General features: G+C 43.4%; 1 protein-coding gene across 1 annotated transcript in view; it reads left to right on the top strand.

The window, feature by feature from the left end:
- The window catches only part of LOC126536530 (ankyrin repeat and BTB/POZ domain-containing protein 2), a 133,939-nt gene extending 128,083 nt beyond the window's left edge, over positions 1 to 5,856 (top strand). Inside the window, exon 21 of the mRNA XM_050183538.3 lies at positions 81 to 5,856. The gene's annotated coding sequence lies outside the window, so the exon portion shown is untranslated. The remainder of the gene's footprint in view (positions 1 to 80) is intronic.
- Positions 5,857 to 15,073: the final 9,217 nt, after the last annotated feature.

The following is a 15,073-nucleotide window of genomic DNA, read 5'->3' as shown; positions in this document are numbered from 1 at the left end:
TTTTGTTTACTGACTCGTTTTCGTGCTCCGAAGGAGGTATGTAATGTCGTAGCAATGACCTGTGCTTTATTTCGTTGCAGGTATAAGCGGTGACTTGGAATTTTGCGCATCATGTGACGACGTCCTGCCTGAACTCTGCCCCTGTGATTTTGAAGAAAAAAAGAATGAAGGAACTGGATAAGACCCAACTCGCACACGTCAGAACACCAAGATGACTACTTTGTGAACTTGTGAGCGCAGCTCCACCGGTACCGCGGACAGTAACGACGTAAACAACCATTCAAGTCTACAAATGCCAATATTTCTTCGGACATGTTCTCGAGAACTAACAGAACTGCCCAGCGTGCCTTAAGAGTGTCGGTGCAGCAACTAGTGGATAAGACTCAGGACACTCTCTGTTCAATATTTGATTGCGTACGAAATGGTACGGCAACAGTGAATTATGCGACAGGGACACATGCCTCTAGTATTGTAAGTAACGCGTGAGTGACAAGTTTTGCGCCCAACTTATCTTTGACCTTTCTCGAAGCGGTGGCCCAAAGTTCGCATCTTTTTACAATCTTCGTAGGAGGCAGCTAACGCTAAGCTTCTACCGCTTGGATCTTTTGTCTTTGTAGTGGTCTCGTAAAACTTTACCATGTCCAAGGCTCAGCGCAGCCGCATGTGGTTTTCTATGTGAGGATGACGTTGTGACACGATGGCATTTACTTAATTTTTGGCGCTCATATATTCTGTCGGTTGTCTTCGCTAAGCCATTGTAGGGGATAACTGTGTCTGGCTGTTCACAAATACTCTGTTAGGTTAGCTGTAGGAAGCCTTATCCTTACGTGGTCTTGCGTTAGCGCTCCATAAAAAGGTGTCAGAAAAGTACTTCTTACCAGAAAACGACCACTGAGCGTCATGAAAAAGGAGACAGCTTGATTGCGCCTCGACTCTCTAGCGGGGCGACAAGAACCATGTTAGGCATGTACAAAGTATTTCTGAAGTTAAGATGCAACAAGACCATCTAGAAATCCGTAGAGATGGAAACTTCGGATCGTGGTTAGACACTGTCTGCATTTCACGCTTCCTTTTTAACTTTAACCTTTAGGCTTGCAACCCTAATACACTGGGACCAACGTAGCTGCAATTTCAGCTATGAAACGAAATAGTAGTGCCATGTTGTGTGGGTTTACTTTAATGTGTTCAGGAGCAAATGTGTATTGTTCTACTTGACGGCTAGGTGCGCTGAAAGCATCTTGTTCAACGCGGTCACTGTTTATACCTGAGTAACGGTAACGTTAGCAGCCGCTTTCACTTTCTCGCATACATGGGCGGCCGTCAATTTCTGCTTGGTCAATACGCTTTGTTCCTCGGTCGCATGACCGCTAGGCCTCGGTGCCATATTCCACGATTTCTGAAGATAACTGTCACCGGCGCTACATGTCCCGACTCTATGTCGACGTGACGATAAAGCGGTGTGTGGAACGCACTTAAGTCAAACTAGCTGCATGGTGAAACAACAGTTTGGCCTACGGGGACCGCCGTGCATCACTACTGCCACCCTGCCTTGTGCTACCTGCCTATGCGCGCCATGGCAAGGCTGACGCGCACGCTGACGGCTAGTGGCCGTGCGGCGACAATGATTTATGAGAGTTTCTAAAGGATGTTCATAGGGACGTTGGGACGGGTATCTTGACAAGTACCTTGTTTTTGTACAGCGCAGGCGATGCACGGACAAAAGAAAAAAAGGAAGAAATTTGGCCAACAAACGAACTGTTTCTGAACGACGTGTGATTGTGCGTGTCCTGTGGTCTGCATATTGTCTTCTCCGCGCATGTGCGGCCTTGAGTGTGCGGCTTTCAACAACCAAGAACTCTGAAAGTAGTATGCGCCTTGACATGAATAGCGATTACGTGCATGGACCGTGCCAAGCACACATAGTTGAGACAGAAGCGCGTACATCAGTAAAGAATTGATTTTCTTCGGAAGCGGTGGGCCCTGGTTGATGTGCCTGATAATCATTAACAGCTATAACGATGTTTAATGCTCTTGTATTTATGGCGTTTTGTAAAGGATTTAAACGAGCTTCGATTAGGTCGTTTCACAACTAACCGCCGTGGTGGCTTAGCGGCTGTGACGTTGCAGTGCTAAGAGCAAGGTCGCGGGTTCAATCCCCGACCGTGGGGGCCGCGTTTTGATGGCGGCGGGATGCAATAACGCTCATCTACCGTCCATTGGGTGCGCGTTCGAGAATGCCAGGTGGTCAAAGTTAATCAGGAGTCCCCTGCTACGTCGTGCCTGATAACTATATCGTAGTTTGTGCACGTGAAACCCTAGAATTTGCTTTTAAAAATAAATTTACAGGAAGGTAATCAACACTTAAGGTAAGTTGCCCTAATGACACTGACATTCCGCGTGGGACCATTCAAGTGTTTTCAGCGTGCCCCAAATTTGGTGGAATATTTAGGGCGTGTCTACGTCTGTTTATCGCCTGCGCTGTAGAAAACCACTTCATCGCAGGGCATCTCACTGCTGGTGTGTGCCTCCGCTGTAACAAATAAACGGGACCGTAACGCGACCTAGAGCGTCGTGGTTGTGCCGTAAGGGCAAGGGGGCCGTCAAAAAGTAGGTTGCTCTGAGTCGCTGCCACTCAAATTAATCTTAGTCCTTCCCGTGTGTAAATAATTCCGAGTCTGTGGTGCGCAGTTTAGTGCAAAATAAGGTAATGATTGTATGCTCCTTATTGTCCAGGCCTGGCAGAATACTCGTCCGGTGTATTATTTGTTGATCTTCTCGAATTTTTGTGTGTGCTTATATCTGTGCATATTCTAAACAATGATAAGTGTATTCTTGTCCTTGTGCCGTCAGGAGCGGTATCGAGTGCTTTTTTCTCCGTGCTGAAAGAATCGCTGTGCATGTCGTTCACATTTTTGTTCTCTGCTAGTTTTTCGTATGTTGGAGGGCAGAGAATTATGAATAATGATACAAATAAGAGTGTTACAGCGGTCGTGGCTCTTACACGAACGTATTTCTGAGGTCACATGCGATAACATTAAATGTCGTAGGCTACAACTCATGTTAACTTTGTCTCGTTATCAAGTGAAGCCGCTTGCGGTAGTTTCTGAATTATTTGATTTAAAACAGAAAAGAAAGCGGACAGAGTTTTCAGTATTAGTCGTATTTCAGGAGACTACTGGTATAACACTCATCTTTACAGCGCGGTCATCTGCAGCGTTATCGACTTTGGAGTGGTTCGCAGGTCCGACATTAAAAGGTGTCGATGAAGAATTGGGACCTTCCCTCTTTATCGGGGCTGTTTCTTATTTGTCTTTGCCATTTTTCCTACTTGATCTTTTGTTCGAAGTTTAGGGTTTTTATCGGGTTTCTGCTACCATATTGCTCGCGGATTTATCATGAATTAGTTATCATTGATTCTTGTAGGAGTTGCTGTTCACACCGTGTGCTAAGAAAAATTTTGGTGTTCTGTACCAAAAATATCTTCTGCGGCTGGCAGCTTCAGTAGGTCAAATATCTAGGGCCAAATATGCCCCAGATATTTGTTGTAATTGACGGTGTTTTACGTCGTCAAGAAAGCCACTACAAGTGCTTTTAACATTATTCCATCCTAGCTTTTTTGACGGATAATATGGCAATTAGATCTTGACGAAGGGGGCCTTTTCTTCCTCTTGCTGAGGCAAAAGAATTGATAAGTGAGTCATTGCCTCTTTTCTTTAGGTAGATCAATTTTAACCCCATTGATAACAAGATAAGGCACAATCCTATTAACATGCGCCGCTAAATAAGTGTCCTAATAAAGGACGGCACACACGTTGTCAGTTTGAAACTTTTCGCCACCAGCTTACTAATGCATCTTTCATAATTTCTCTTTGCCTGTTATTTTCTTACCATATTACAGCAATTCAAATAGCCATTTATAGAAGATTCATTACAAACACTAGCATTCCTCATGGGACCAATCAAGTGTGTTCAGCATTCGTTCGGTGATCTTTGTATGATAAATACTTGTCACAATACCTTTGCAAGCGCCATTGTGTTACTGTAGCGTTCCATTTTGTTTAAATGACCGCCACGACACAGTTATTAGCCTCGTGGCCTCAGGCTAATAGCAGTAAGGACAAGAAACGACTTTCCGACACACTCACTTATCTTCGTGTGCCAAACGATGTTAAGTTTCGGGGCGTTAACTATGTATCTTAATACATGTCACTTTGTCTTATATGAGATGACACACCCATAGTGTTCAGGAAGACGAACGGAGCCTAGAAGCCACATAATCGCGTGACCATCTCCCGTAGCACTTATTTTAGATTTATTCCAGAACGACTTTACATTACGAGGACGGAAGCAGTTCTTTTTTGCTGACAGCTCCTGAACTGAATGTAGTGATTTCGTGTTGACAGTCAACCAGTTACTCAACGCATCAATCAAGCAACTGTTTTACGAAGAAGATTTTGCAGTATATACAAGGCGCAGACGCCCGAAACGAAACCAATGTACAAATTTGGACTATGTAAGCGAATTCCTGTAACTTAAACTAAGGAATGCATGGAGGCGTTCGAACTGTATACAAAAAAACCTTCGTATTTAACCATGGGATGACAGTGGCAGTGTGAATTTAGGTCCGCTGCAAAAAAAAAAAAAAAAAAAAGAAATATGGAAAGAAAAAAGAAAAGAAAGAAACAGGCAAGGGAACGAATCAAATCTTGGTAGAAATGTTTTCTGAGCAGGAGATTTAGTGCCGTTCACTTGAAAATTATACAGCTATGCCGTCTACTGTAGCAGGTTTGTCACAGTTTTCTTATTGCGGAAGATTTTGGGGGCTGTAAACTGCACATTGAGGATGCCCAAATAATTCACTGATTTTGAAAAAGCTGGAAAACGGGCCAACGACCACTACAATATGCATATTTTCGTCTTCGTAAGGTAAATCGTTTTACGTCAGCGTCTGCGTTCAACATTCTGTGTGGGAGTGAAGTTGAGAGTATGTCACGAGGAGCAGATATCTAAGCGAAATTGAAAAAGAAATACTCGCCAAGTCCTTTCGAAGTTGTTGATGTCGCTGCTCCCCCCAATAATTACATTTTTAAATATTAGTACTTCGTGGTGGCTATTCAGACAGCCTTCTCAGCAAACTACCTCAGTGTGCACCTTCCGCGCAACTTATATTTTTTTTTTAGTTTATGAAGCGCAGGAACCGCTCGCGCCATGTCTGAACCTTGTACATAAGACACTTCTGTTATCCCACCGAAATTAGATTTCTGCGCTAGCATTTCAAAAGCACACGTACCTATCACGTTCATGGCTTCGAGCATCATTACTGCGCGGATTCAACCACCAAGGTGAAATGGTAGATAACTTTGTATATTGCTTTTTGTTGCACATGCAGTTGATAATATTCTTTGCCAAGAGCGCTGCGTTTTTTCATTGTCTAAACTTTTTGATACCACCCACGGGCGGACTCGACGCGTCCGAGGCGTGATGGCTAGTGCAGGAATAGTTTTTTTTCGCCTAATGTTGGTCGAGGGGGACTTTTGTAAAGCGTTAAAATATGACTCGGTGTTGTGCATGCGTCTCCCTTTTTGTCCAACACACAGGGTTTGTTCTACGTGCAAACTCGATATATGTAATGTGTTGTCCTTTAGCTGCTGATGGTCATAATGACATTTTTTAAACAGGCCTTCTGCACGAAAAAGTAAGAAAAAAAAAACTGAATAACCACAAATGCCACGCTCGGAGCTTCTGCAGCTCTGAATATTTTCTTTCTCGTGATCACTTACTGGCATTCGAGTAACAGAATTAACACCACTGTTTCGACATCTGTGAACCGAAAATAAAGTATTTTTGACGAACATATCTTCCATGTTTCTTTATTACATGCTCGTCGCGCACTATGGACGCCTGCTTCGCTTTCCTCTTGTGTTTTCGCTGTCCTGCCTCTAGGTGTTGCGCGTGCGTAACTGTTACTATACTCGTACTGGTACGCAGGTTTCAGAAACACTATCAGTAACTTTAATGAAAAGGCTATGGTAGCTAGTCAAATGGTGTTTGCACAGGTGGCTTATGCGCTTTTGTGGTCACAACTTCGCGTACGAGCCTGAAAATACACATTTACCGTGAAGATATTAGCAATCTTTTTTTTTAAATGCGCAAGCAATTCCGTATGTCGGATCTTGTCCGATAAGGTTGATAACCACAAATAAGGGTTGATAAGGGTTTATATTAGTCGGATTAGGTTTCATGACACTGATAACAGCACCGGGCTCCGTGGAGATGAGCGTGTGGCCCAATGCTTACGCGTACTTAGACAACTACCAGAGAAATTTCTGCGCGATATTTTTTTTTTAATTTCGTGGTCATTTTGTGCGTTCTTATTCGAAACATTATGACAATAGCATTCGAGGACTACTCCGTTTATTTGACACTTCTGAAGCATTTGCGTTCTGAGATATCAAAAAATTTGAGCGCTGAAACGATAAGTTCCGTAGAGGCGGGAGGCCCGGCACAAAATCATGAACACCCCTTCACACGTGACATAGCACATTCTGTATAGCACGCTAGTCTAGAATCTGGGCGATGATAACTGCGTTCCACATATCGGATGGGTAGAAGAAGACTGGCTTCCCGCTTTCCTCGCAATCAGCTGTTCACAAGATGGTCTCATGCTTTTATCTTGACTGTCCTCTCTGAAAGTGAAATTAACGTATACTGATCGTTCCAGGAACGTTAACACTTTGGAAATGTTTAATAAGATGGAGTTGTCTTCGAATACTATGTTCTTCATATGTTAAATATAATTATATGCTATAATCACGAAACCTAAAGTAATTAACAAAGCTTTCTTACGTTCTCCTTAGCCATAGTTGGTAGCTAAAATTGTGTTTTCCAAAGCGCATAAACTACCTGTGGAAAGTTCATGTACGAATCTAGCATAGCGTGTTTATTAAATGGCTGATAGTTTAAATTTGAGAACATTGTATCTCTGTTTCTTTTACGAATATATGTATATATTACTTTCTGAAATCTGACATGCCAGAATGATAGTTGTGCAGTCTGAGGATACTCTTGAAATCGCAACAGCAATCCCAAATTATTAGTAAAGCCTAAAGAAAGGAATGCGCTGTTCCATAACCCTGACTTCGCTGTCGAATTGCTTGGCCCGCAGTATGGTTAGTTCAGCACAATGCGTTGGCGGGCTAATTGGTGCGAATCCATAATTACTTAGTTTAGCGCAAAACAGCACGACTACTTTGTTTAGCGCCTTGTCCTTTCGCCTTTCTTGTGTCCGTTGTTTTGCGCTAAACAAAGTAAGTATGGTCACTGTCGTGTAAGCGTACAGTGCCAGGTTGTAGTTACGAAGAAGAACACAGCAGGGAAACTGTGAATCATGAAACTAACTTTTTATTGTGCAAACATGCGCCCAGAAAACGCTAGTAACAGTCGAGCACATCGATAGGTGCGAGCGCAGTCGGCAATCGTCGAATATAGATGACTCGGCGAAGGTTCCAGCGTAATCGCTTGTGCCCGCAGGCCTTCCAGAACATACTATATATACACAATTCGCGTCGCTCATGCAATCAGATTACTCAAGGTTCGGTGACAGCAGACGCAACGGATAGAGTCAACGATAACTTTCGAGTAAGCTCCAAATTATGGAGGGGCGTCTTGCGCTGAGTGATAACGTTATGTTATTAGCGGATGAAATGCGGTCCCCTAGTAAAGGATAAATAAGTGCATATGTCAATAGGATTAACAACTGCTAACAAATCCAACCATGGACGAGAGCACAAACACGCGTGCGGAGGTATGTATATGTTCTAAATTCAAATGAACTTATCTTCAAGAGCGCTGTGTAGTCGCCCAGTTCGCACTCAGTGTTAATTTTGTTGCCCACGTTGTCACATTTGAGCTTAGTCGTTCCGTCACTGGCGCCTTATGTATGGCACAACGATTACAATGGTTATTTCCTTTTATGGAAGCATTGTCAACAAGTTGCGCGTATCGAGACATTTGAGAGGAAAGGCCATCGCAGTGAAAAGAAAAATATAACGGGCCTTCTTCATCAGCTCATCAGGTTAAGAAGGCCCGTTATATTTTTCTTTATATATATATATATATATATATATATATATATATATATATATATATATATATATATATGTAGAGAGAGAGAGAGAGAGAGAGAGAGTTCTTTGAGCTGCCTGAACGAAATCGCTTCTTTTGCTATTTCTGCATCCCGTTAGAAACTGAAGAACACAAAAAAAGGGAAGCGTCGCCAATGCTGCATGACAGCGGATGCGTAGTTTCATTTTACACTCAGCTGTGAGATTTGTCACCGCTGACTATTCGGATGAGCCAGAATGCCTTCAACAGAACTGAAGCTGTGGTTTGGACGCTTCAAATGTGGCCGTGATTCCCGAAATAAAGCGCTTGGCGCCGATGCTCTGCCCAGTGCATTAAATGGAGGAAGAAACATTGGAATACATGCCCCACGTTTCAAATTGCAGACGTTTAAGTACCCAGTCGTCTCCTGCGTTGCGTTTTGCACACTCTTCAGTAAATGCATCTCGATTTTTTTTTCGGCTGGATGCATAACGCCCAGACCTTATAACGGTCTCAGCACTTAGCCAGAGAGAGAGAGAGAGAGAGAGACAAGAATTATAAACTGGAGGATGGGAGCTTAACCAGGACTTAGCTTGGTTACCTAGCCTGCAACGGGAGGACGGGAGGAAAATATTGAGGGAAGGTGAGAAAGTCAAGCGTGTGGACACGCTGTGGTCGCTGAGGTAAGGCACAAACGGACTGTCAGTCCAATTGCTTTCAGAAATTGCAGCCGTCCTTTTGCGGCCTTTTGCAGCTGTGACATGCGAGACCATCGTCACAATCTTGTTCAACGAGGAAGGACTTCTGTCAAACTGCAAAGGAAGAGCGGTAGCGCAGAACGTGTTCCACAGACTCCTCGAAACCACGAGCATTACAATCGGTGGTAATGATCATTATAAAGAATATGTATGCTTCGGCAAAAGCAATGTCCCGGCGCAAGTGACCGAGCAGTGCCTTTTCGCTTCGGAAAAAACCAGTTAACAGGTGCAGTCGCAAAGAAGGGTCGACTATGTGCAAATGGTGGTGAGTGAAACCAGGTGAGTGCCACTTGTGCAATGTCGTATCATATGCTCATGTGCGTAGGTGTTGGGATGCGTCAGTTAATGATGGAGTTGTGGAAACAAAGTTCGTTCATTATCATGTGTTTTTCCAGCAGCTTCGTCGGCGCGATCGTTGCTAGAGATACCACAATGATTCAGCAGCCACTGAAACAAAATGTTGTATCCTTTCGCCATCATGTGGTGGTCCGTTATTTTGTATCTGTTACACGAGTTGTTCACAGGCGCCGCAGCAAATAGTTCACAATAAGAACGTTGCCCGCCAATTAGTCGGTTGTTGAGTAATGTGATCAGCGGTTCTTCGTAGAACAATAGCTTCCGCAGCCGTCCATGTCGTGACGATGAACTCTCTATTTCGTGTTCATTAATTTTGATGGGAGAACTATAATGCACTGGTGAAGGTGGTCGAAATGTAATAACCATCAGCGCATTTGCAGACCGGGCAAAAACTGGAAACGTGTAAGCAATTCAGAGTTGCTTGTTTCTATTTACAAGTAGGCAGGCCAACCTTCTTTCGTGACACACGTAATGGCACACTTCATTCCGTGGACACCATAAGGCTGATGATGAGCCTGCTAAGGCTGTGAAACCTAATGACAGGGTGCATCTCCAAGTGTTAAAGGTCGAGGATGATGCCTGCCGTCGTCGTTCTGGCAGACATGCAAGATAGTTCTACTGCATCCGTGAAATGTGGCGAATATGTGCCCTATCAGCGTTTCAGTGGCAGGGTATGTCGGGATCAGATCGTCTCGAGCCATGCTGCTGTTGCGTAGAAAATACGTCTAATAGACCGAAGCACGTGCAAAAGGTTGCTTTAATGCTTGCTTTAAAACGCTATGATGGTGTTTATGACAGCTAAGTGACTTGCAGCGAATTTACCTTATTGACTTTCGAGCTTTTATTGGTTATGCTTTTAGGGGCACGTACGACCTCAGAAATGAAATAATGTGTAGTGTTCGTGCCCACGTGCGTGCTCGTTTATTCGAGTGACCTTGCACGTACGTTTGCAAAAGTTGCTTATTGCTTTAATGAGCTTTCACATGTTGTCATTTAATCATTAAACGATTAACAGATTGCAGCGGATGACAAATAGGTACCGACATTTATAACTGTAACATGATATTGAATTGCAGCGCTAATTGACACAGCCAAAGACTAGAAGCCGAGAGGACGAGCGCTCACTCTCAACTGAAGTTTTTTTTTATTAAGTTTAAGCTATCAAAAAAAAAAAAAAAAAAAATATATATATATATATATATATATATATATAAGTGATTGCAAATACCGCAGCATATGACCATGACAAAGTCTGAAGACATCAGCTAAGCATATCCGGAGGTAGGGAAGCCAAAACGCAAATAACAAAAAGCCACTATTTGAGATTAACACACGTTCTCTGAAGATATTCAAATTCGCATTCTAACAGAGGCAAGGATGCGCGGCTAAAGTAAAGCGGGGCTAAAGCGTGGCTAACGCAAGTCCCTTCCAATCTCTTGATGTAAAACGCCTCGATTATTTTCCTTGTGGTTTGGCATTCATGTCTTGAAGTAATTTTTGTGTTTTCGAACAAAGTTTTACAACCGCAATTGAAACAATACGACGCTGGATGTGAAGCATTATGGTTATTAGATGATTGTTTGCGTTCTTGTACTCTAATATTAATACACCTGCCGCTCTGAACTATGTGTGTTTTCCCGCACTTAAGCGGAATTTGGCAAACTATACCAGTGTTACAAGGCACAAAAGGGGACACATGTACAACGCCGCAATCATTTTTTTTCTTCTTTTTTTTTGCCACCCTGTTCAAGTTTGCCATTTATCATAGGACAGATGACAGAAAATTTTCGGGGGGCCGAGAAAACTGTATTGACGTCATACCTATCATATCCTCTGCATTTGTTATCATTAACGTGCGAAAAGTTTATGAAATGAGTAAAAAGCCCCACTATAAAACAAGAAAAACAGAAAAAGGAAATGTTTGCTGTGGTGCCCTATGCACATAGGTTGTCCCATGGTTTACGGAATGTAGCCAATAGATATGACGCTTGATCGCGGATCCGGGTCATGACACTGAAACAATCGGAAGAATAAGAATGGGTTGGGGCGCGTTTGGCAGGCATTCTCAGATCATGAACAGCAGGTTGCCATTATCTCTCAAGAGAAAAGTGTATAACAGTTGTGTCTTTCCAATACTTACCTAGGGGGCAGAAACCTGGAGGCTTACGAAAAGGGTTCAACTTGAGGACGACACAACGAGCTATGGAAAGAAGAATGATGAGTGTAACGTTAAGGGATAAGAACAGAGCAGACTGGGTGAGGGAACAAACGCGAGTTAATGACATATTAGTTGAAATAAAGAGCATAGAAAAGGCATGTAATGAGGAGGGAAGATAACTGATGGTCATTGAGGGTTATGGACTGGATTCCAAGAGAAGGGAAGCGTAGCAGGAGGCGGCAGAAAGTTAGGTGGGCGGATGAGATTAAGAAGTTTGCAGGGGCAACATGGCCACAATTAGGACATGACAGGGGTAGTTGGAGAAGTATGGGAAAGGTCTCTGCCCTGCAGTGGGCGTAGCCAGGCTGATAATGACGACGACAATGATAATAATATATTTTGATAGTTTAAATAAAAAAATTTACTTGAGGGTTAGCGCTCGTCCTGTCTGCTTCCAGTCTTTGTCTGTGTCAATTCGCGCTACAATTCCATATCATGTTACCGTGCCAACTCGCCCAATTTACAATACTTTTGCTTTATAACTGTACACAGATAAATTCAAGTAACTTTAGACTGTGGCAAGGCCGCCCTTAACGACGTTCCTTGGCTTGTACGGAGCGCACTGCTTCTTTAGAGGCCGACGTAAAGGTACTCGAATCGAAATTTAGGCCGTGGGTTGACCCGCTCGTCGAGGTCACCCAGCTCAGTGTTTGCGACCACCAGATACCTGGGCGACGCAGGCACATTTTAAGTGAACAAGCGGTTTCGAATATCATTTTTACGGATTGTTGCTTGCAGCGCTCACGAGTGCACTCAATGAACTAAATACGAGTAGGCTTCTGTGAACCTTAGAAAGCAGAACAAAGAATAAAAGTTACCTCAGGCTGGCTCCTATTGAATGAACGGCCCCTATTGAGGGAACGGCGACTCAGGGAAAATTACTTGTTTTGTGCAAAACGTACTTTGAAAAGAAGGCGGCGCAAAAAAAAAAAAAAAAAAGAACTGCATTTTTCCTCCACATATTGTTTTGTAGTGAACATGCTTGGAAGGTGCATGAAATACAGTAGCGCAGCAATGTGTGTAAATAGTCAGTTCCCCCCCCCCCCCCCCCTCATGAATATCTCGGTGGAACGATGTGCCTAAAACAGTTATTAATTGATTGCGATTCCGAGACCATGCCTACGTGCGTTGCTTTCGGAGTGCAACTTTGCCGCTCCACAATTTTTCTTGTGTCGGTTTTTGTTTGTTTGCTTTCATTTGCTTTATGCATCGTGTTTTTGTGTGATCAATTCCACTATGTGTCAAGTGACAGCTGGAATAATGCCCTGTTGGCGCTGTAGGTAATTAGTAATAAATAGACAAGCTGTTAATACGAGTTAATTGGCACTAAGCGCCAACTCTGCAGCTCTTGCCAATATTTGCGAATCTCAAATGCATTCAAATGAAAAGCAAGAAGAGCATATTAGAATGAGCCTTCCTGAGTACCATTCGAGCATTTCGTACTACGATTTCAGACGTTCCTGGATGTCATTATCGGCGTGTTCGATGTAGTAACAGCAGTAATGAATGGTAGTGTGGCACAAAACCCGGTACCAGATGTTAAAGGCCTGCTTTTTTTGTGGACGCAGTATTTTAACATGTTAATTTTTCGGAGATCTTCAGTGAAACATTTTGCTCACGTACAATCCAAAAGGGCAGTTTTCTTTTATGATAAAGAAAATGCAGGTTATCTCCTCAGAAGTCTAGTTTTAAATATGACGAAAGCGCATCTATCACTCGTAATGCATAGATGCATAGATAAGGCTACCGTTGAGCGCTAAAGAAAAATGTATGGGCTCTATAACATAGACGAGGAAGCGGAAGCTTGCCATTAACGGTAATCAAAAGTGAAAGTAAATCCACATGACCTATGATACGCTTGAACTAAATACGCAGCCGACTTTTCCACTAAAGAAGATAAATTACGGTCATCGAGAAGGCCCAACATTGAAGTTGGTAGCATCGTTTACGTGCGGAATCAGACCAGCGAAGAAATCGAATGGTAGTTCATATTAGTAATTCCGGCAGAAAGGAAAAGTTATTTTATTCTTGCATCTGAAAAATGTAAAATGTACTCAAAGTGGTTGGATATGATCATTAACCATCAAGCGACCTAACGAGAAGCACTCCGTTTAGGCTGTTTGCTTTTGGTGCTCTCCACAGCGCGCCGAATGCCGACAGTTTTGCTTAAGACAGCCCTTGAAGTTATAAAGCGTCTGCAAATGCGTATAAAATGATCAAAGTCTTCTTCAGCAGAGTAGATGAGCCACAATGAACCCTATAAGACATTTATACCATTACTACGGGATGCAGTACTCAATGGAGGTGTGCAAATAACTGTCACATCAGTGCATTTTCTGTGGGTGTACCATATGTGTTGAGTTAGCCAGCCTCTCACTAGGCTAACCGCTCCAATATCTTGAAACTGCCGCTCTCCTTCCCTCAAAATTATGCACAAATGCGCAATTAGAGTATTCGTTAATATCAGCAGAAACATCTATAGTCCTTAATCAGACAAGTACCGCAAGTTGGCTGGGTTAGTAAAGTTGCATGGCGACGAAAAAGAACGCGAAGGAGGTTGAAACCCTTTACCTACCGTTGACGAGTATAGTCGTCATGAAATTTTGCACCAATATAACCAACGAAGACTATAGTCGTCACGAACAAAATTATCACAGTGAACCTACCAACGCTACACTCGTCCTATGGCATCTAGTTGCGATTCCTGACACAAGACGGCCACACTTATCCATGTTATGTCTTTCATCATATTGCCGCCTCTGACACCCCTCGCATAAAGCATGGCTGCCTCCTCGAACCGAGGAAATGAAAGCGCGCGTAAATTATTTTGACGGCTCCTCCTTGGAACACAGCTCTGTAGAGTCTTGCCCGGAAGCGGAGAGTGACGTATTCCCATCTGATGAGTCGGAAGACGACTATTCTTTGCATCGCCCGGAGGACCTTGCGGCTGCTCGTAAGTCTACCATACGAAGACGGCCTACTAACTGTTTTAGGAGCTGCGTAAAAGTAGCCGCTATACATGTGCCTGTTTTTGCAAGCTTTATGTATTTTTTCTTAGTATTCCCTTTTTCATAAAGGGTCTAGCCCTGCAAAACGCCTTTTTGCAAGACACCAAGACCGTACAGTGAAGCCTTCTTCAACCCATCTTTTACGTAATTTGAGAAATAGAAGAGCTCCATTGAATTGAAATAAAGGCGCCGTGGTATTCAGAAAATAGAGCTCCACGAACTGCGCGAAAAAAAATTTCCGGGCAATTTCGCACAACTTTCTCCTTTTTTTAGCGGTAGGGGGCTAAAGTCACCACCGCTTGTTACGTCCATCTTGTTTTCAACTTCCTAAAGAAAAAAAAAGTCAATGCGCTCCACGTTGTTTATTCGTCACCTGCGGGGACCGTTCACGACGACTCCTCAGATTCCTGCCTCCTTTCTCTCTCGTTTCACTCAGTGGATAGCTCCATTAGAGTGCGGTGTCTTTCATTACCGTGCCATGGACTGTATACCTGAGCGCTTCACAGGCCAAGAGGAGCCTGAGCACACCGTCCCGCATAGCGGGCGTCGTGGTGGGCTGTTGGAAGAAGAGGTCTGCCAACTCGACGGAGCAAAAGCCATTGATGGTCGCTTGGAACAGCCGGTCGACT

The sequence above is a fragment of the Dermacentor andersoni genome, chromosome 4, assembly GCF_023375885.2.
Source record: "Dermacentor andersoni chromosome 4, qqDerAnde1_hic_scaffold, whole genome shotgun sequence".
Classification (NCBI taxonomy): domain Eukaryota; kingdom Metazoa; phylum Arthropoda; class Arachnida; order Ixodida; family Ixodidae; genus Dermacentor; species Dermacentor andersoni.
The sequence above is the reverse complement of the archived record's forward strand: the minus strand, read 5'-3'. Positions and strand labels throughout refer to the sequence as shown.